Genomic DNA, 6,154 nt, shown 5'->3' with positions numbered 1-6,154 from the left:
TGGGCTCCTACCCGTAGCTCCTGCAAGACTGGACCTGGCCGGGGCTGGCAGCCAGCAGCTGAGCCTTCTCCCCAGGATGGGAGCACTGCCGCCCCTAGCTTACAACCCTTCAGGGTGGGCAGGGCTCCCTCAGACTCAGGGGCCACTCCCAGGGCCTTGGCCAAGACAGTTCCTGAAGTCACCCTTAGCCCGGGAGGAAACACCAGGCTCCAGCTCTGGTACCTCAGTTCCCGAGGATGCCCAGGCCATGCCCTCTGGAGGCCCAGGGTGGGCTGGGCTGGGCTGGGCTGTGGAAGGATCGGCTGGGGGTGGAGTGTGGATGCTGGGGGCTTGTGCGCTGCATCTTTTCTCAGCTGCAGGAAAGAAAATAAAGCACCCTGGGGTGGGGGGTGTCTAGGATGATGAAGACCAAGAAATTGTCCCCTCCTCTGCCAGGTGGCATCCTCTGCCCAGTAGGTACTCTAGGCAAAGTGTCTAGGGCCCTTGAGTTTTCCTAGTCTACAGACATGTTGGAGACCTGAAAGAAAAGATTATTGCCTCAAAAATAGAGATCCCGCAAAATAAAAATTAGAAAATGTTTAAATGACTATTAATATGGCATTTTATCAGTTAGTCAATGGCAGCTCATGAAACTCATGCATATAAGATATATAATTGTAAGATTATATATAAAGGTATATAATTATGTAAGCTACTATATAGTTATACAGTGATAGATTAATTATATTGAACGTGGTTATGGGTACATTACGTATCTTATGAAGGACGGCACCCATAGTGGTCTTTAACTGCCCAGGGGCCTCTCAGGTCTCGGCCCTTTGAGGTGTGTTCTGTCTGGCATTCAGATCCCTTGGCGAGAAGCTTTTCTCAAGCTGGAGAGAGGGGGCCAAGCTCTTGCTGTGGCACCACGCTCCCCGAGGACTGTAGCACCAAGGACTTGACACGTAATAGAACCTGCAGCCTGCGACCCTGAGACAGCGAGACAGCAGCAGAGACTCTGGAGTCCCCTCTGGCCAAAGGGAGGGGCTCGGTCCTGCCTGGAGGGCGAAGGCACTTCAGGTCCCATCCTTTCTGAGCCTGAGACGGCCACACAGCCAGCCCAGGGGGAGTGGAGTTACATTTGGAACTTGGCCAGATATACCCCTGCAGGACCCAGACTGGGGCCTGGGCAAGAAGTCAAGAGCCACACCGGGGAGAGGCCTGCGAGAGCTGAGCCCAGGAGCCTGGCTTCTGAGACAGGGGGGCTCCTTAGACTGGGCCACCCCAGCTCATGCTGACCTGCCTCCTGGGTACAGCAGGATGGCGGCAAGCCCTGGAGCCTCAATGTACCCTGCACTGCCCGAATGAAGTCCCCCCTCTCTCCCCCTCTCTGGCCATCCTTGTGGCCACACTGGGGGTTTGGCACTTTCTCCTCCATGACAGGGCCTCTCTCCTGTTCCCTGCTCTCCTCTCCTGATCCTGACCCCAGCATGGAGCCCACGGCAGCACTCACGGGGCCATGGAGGCCTCTTTCTCCACTCAAGGGGAGCTCGGGACGTGGTGGTGTCCATAACCAGCTGAATCTGACTTAGGTTCCCCCCGAGGCCCTCAGAGCTGGAGGCCTCTGCCCCCCCATAGGGAACCCCCTCCTTCGGGAGGGCTGTTCCTTTTCCAGCATTTCCCTGGCCCAGCCTGCGACGCTCTCTCCCTGGCTGCCCTGCCTGAGAGCTCGGGGACTCTAGGTCTGTGATCCACCTCCCTTCCAAGTGGCAGGGCCTGAATTCAACAGCCAGGCTCTGTAGGTGGCAAGTGATCGCCCACATGGGTGGTAGAATCATCTGTCTAACCTGCAGCTCTGGCGTTGCTTGTCCCCTGCTCCAGAACCTTCAATGGTTCCCGTCCCTGAAATTCAGTAGCAGCTTCTCTGTGCAGCCATCAAAGTCCTTCTGGAGCTGACTCTGCCCACCGATCCAGCCTCCGATCCTGTCTCGCACCCTGTGCTCTCCTGCAGCCTGAACCACCTGTAGATCCCCAGACACACCCCACTTCACACAGCTAGGACGCCCTGACACAGCCTGCTGCCTGGACAACCCCGCTCTCCTGCCTTGCACAGCTCCTCCCGGACACACCCGTGCCCACCTGTCAGCTGTCCCTTCATGAGATCCCTCCAGGATTGCTCCTCGATTCCTCTCTGTTGGTGCCATGGTTTCACTAACAAAGTGATGGATTCGACAAACACTCCAAGGTGCCGATGGTGTGTCAGACATTACCAGTCGCTGGAGACAAATGATGAACACACTTGGTCCTGCCCGTGCCCCTGCCCGAGCTGGCTGAGGGCTGGGAGGGCTGGAGATGGAAGCGGGTGTGCTTGGCGCCTGGGGAAGGGCACACACGCGATTACGTGGTAACAGGGGATGTGGGACAGAGCTCATGGAAGAGGCAATATTTGAGGTGGCCCTTGAAAGATGAACAGGAATTTGATAAATGGAGAAAGCAGAGCAGAGCCTCCAAGATAATATAAGAAATTCAGAATATTTTTCCATTTATCCCACTCCTGATACAAACGTTATCGTTTTTAAAATTTTAATTTACTCAGTTAAAGTGACTCATTATGATGGAACCAGCACCAAAGCTGAGGTCCCCTTGATCACGAACTCCAAAAAACCCTTTTCTCACCACGCTCAGAAGTGCACCTCGTGGCGGCTTCAGTGATGACAGCAGTTGTCACCAAAACTTACTCATCAGCTTCATCATGAGTTTGGCACACAAGACGATGACGTTCCCTTAGTGACAACATGTGCGACAGAATTAAATGACAGGGAAGAAAATGAAAACCGCTTTCCAATAATCTATGGCATTGCCGTCAATGTTAAAACTGGAGGTTTATAGAGCCCCTGCCGAGATCAGGCCCGGAGAGGAGCCGCGCTGTGTGAGCGCCACCAGGAGGACCAGGGACTAACGTTTACGCGGCGAAGACAGAACAACTTGGGGGGGGGGGCGCATTCCAGCGTGGGTTCCGTGCTGCTCGGTGATGAGAAACAGCCCGGCGGCGTGGCTCAGTGGTTAGAGCGCTGTCCCTATGCGCCAGGGCTGAGGGCTCTGTCCCTGGTCAGGGCGCGCACGCCTCCGCCGGTGAATGCAAAGGTAAGTGGAACAACAAGCTGGTGTTTCTCTCTCTCTCGCTAAAATCAAATTTTTAAAAAGGTGATAAGCAAATAACAGAAACCCTTCCCCCTTCTCCTCTGGCCTCGCCCCCCACTCTGTTGAACATATTAGATCTGCCTTGATGTTTTTTAAAAAATACCTATCTCCCACAAGGACACTCTTTCCTGGAAATAAAGCTCTGCTACCCACCCCCTCCCCAAAAAGAAGATGGCTTATGGAAAAAGGTCTCTTTTCCAGGAAGCTAAAAATAGGAATTACCAAAGGAATTAACTTTTTGGCATGACAGAGACCAGGGGTGGGGGTTGGACAGAATATGAATTTGGAATCCATAGCCATTGAGTCTTAGTATCTTTCAAATGACTTTCAAAATAATTTATTTTGGCAAAAATAAATAAATAAATAAATAAAAGATACGTGTGGTAGTTGTGGTTGTTTGTTTGTTTTTTTAGCACATTTCCATGTTGCTGCTCAGAAGAATGTTGACTGTTATCAACTCTTTAAAGAAAATCTGTCATTTCCCCCTCCTGTGGCTGCATTTAGGATAGTCTCTAACTATAATGCTCTGAAGATTCTCTATGGGGCACCCATCTGTGGATTTCTTTTTCATTCCTCCTGTTTGAAATTTGTTTGCAAGGACCAGTTTTGTTTTGTGATTAGGAATAATCTTTGAAGATTATTTAAGATCACAAGGGTGGATATTGTCAGAAAACATCATCTAAGACTTGCAAAAAAGCAAAAGAGATTTCTTAGTGCCTTCTTGGTGTCGTCTCGCAGATCCTCTGAGGATTATCTAACTTTATAGGGGTGCATTCCTTTCATTGACCCTTTATGGACGAAGATATTTACAACTCAGCAGGTGTGGCTGTGAAGTTACAGAAAACAGAGCAATGCAAGTGATTTCTGTCCCTAGGAATACAAATGACTCGTATTCATAACAATGCAAATGTTTAGGAGAAAACATAATTTTCTGGAAGTCAGATTCTTCCTGACCCAACTGGGCGGGTGTGGCTCAGCAGTTGAGCATGGACCTAGGATCCAGGAGATCACAGTTCAATTCCCGGTCAGGGCCCATGCTGGGGGAACAGGCTAGATCCCCAGTCGGGGGCATGCAGGAGGCAGCCGATCAATGACTCTCTTATCACTGATGTTTCTATCTCTCTCTTCTCCTCTCTGAAATCAATAAAGATATTTTTTTTTTTAAAAAAAGAAAAAACATCAAGAAAAAAATCGTTTTATTGTTATTATTCTATTCTGTTTGTTGAAAGAAAGTGAAAAGAATAATCTTCAGCAATAAAAACAAATCAACGTGTATACATGCCAAAACCTATTACTGAGTGATTAAATCAAGCTACAGAAAACCCCATGCTGTATAATTCAATTTTAAAAATTATAAAAACAAACGATAAATTGTTTAAGAATTGTGTTATAATATACATCTTCAAAAACATTAATAAAAGCACTTTTAAAGATTTAAAACCCTGAGATATAGGCACTAAAACGTTAACAGTAGTTATCTCCAGGTCTAAGGTAATGGATGGGGTTCATGTTCTTCTTTTTGTTTGTCTCTGATTTTGCAATAAAGAAAACAAATAATAAGCTGAAAGAAGAAATAGTCAATGAGTGTAATGCAATAGACAAAGAATTGATACCCAAAATATATAACAAACTACAAATCAAGAAAAGAAAAAGCTAACTATCTTACACTATTGAACACCTAGTGTTCGGTACTCGCTGTGATAAGTGCTTCACATTATTATCTTATTTGCTCCTCCCAACAGCTCTCTGAAGTGTATTATTTTCTTTCCACTACCAGATGAGGAAACTGAGACTCAGAGAAAGGAAGTAACTTGCCCATCACCCCCGAGTTAGTAGAGGGCAGAGGGAGCTGGGATTAGGGCCCAGAAGCCTGACTTCAGAACCTACTACACTCACTTCAAAATACTACCAACAACCTTATGAAAAGATGTTAAATTCTCTAGTGACCAGAGAATTACAAATGAAACAAAAAATGATGTTGCCACTTTCCATCTATGCCCTAGGTAAGAACACTAGGGTGTTTGAGATACATAAACAATATCAAGTGCTGATGGGAATGAAAGGTGCCGATTGGTGTAACTACTTGGAAGAATAACTTAGGAGTATTTAGTACATTTAAAATTTCTTTGATTCTACAATCTGCAAAGTCCACATATACATAAATCCTAGGGAAAAAACTTATATATGGAGAAATGTTCAAAAACATTAGTTGCAGAATTACTTAAGTAGTGAAAAATTATAAATAAACAAATGTTCAATGGTAGATAAATAAAATGTGGTATATTCAAATGCATATCAAAGGGAATGAGCGAGGCCTATAATTATTAAATGAGTAGATGTCAGAAACATGATATTGAGTTAAAATTTTGTCAGAATGATACTGACACATGCTACCATTAAAAACAATTTAAACTTATACAAGAACAATTTTATAAATTATTCATTGATTTGACTGTATGTAGCAAAAACTTAAAAAAACACTGAATAAACTTCAGTTTAATCATAGTGATTGATTCAGGGGAATTGGGAATATTCAAAGAACGCTTCAGTTTCTCGCAGTTATTTAAGCCTTTTAAAAAAGAGACTAAATATGGCAAAATATTAATGTGTTCATTTGGGATGTGGAAAACTGGAGTCTTTGTTATATTATTTTCTATAATCTCTATGTGTCTCTGTCTCTTCTGTATGTGTCTCTTTCTATATATAGACATGGAGATATAGATATGTGCATACAGACATATGTGGTGATATATAGATATACATATAAACACATATATTTTTATTTTATGAAATATTATTTATTTATTTATTTTCTCAAAATTAAAGTGAGATTTAAAATGTAAAGCCAGGTCAGAGTCAGTTTCACCAGTTGAGTCCAGACCAGATCAGTTATTAGCCATACTGTTACACAGCTATGTCTACAATAATTGTAGCTTAGATTTTATAGCATGTAGTGCTAAAAGCAATGCTAAAT

The sequence above is a fragment of the Miniopterus natalensis genome, chromosome 9 (genome assembly GCF_054644295.1).
Source record: "Miniopterus natalensis isolate mMinNat1 chromosome 9, mMinNat1.hap1, whole genome shotgun sequence".
Lineage (NCBI taxonomy): Eukaryota > Metazoa > Chordata > Mammalia > Chiroptera > Miniopteridae > Miniopterus > Miniopterus natalensis.
This window is presented reverse-complemented; position numbering follows the sequence as displayed.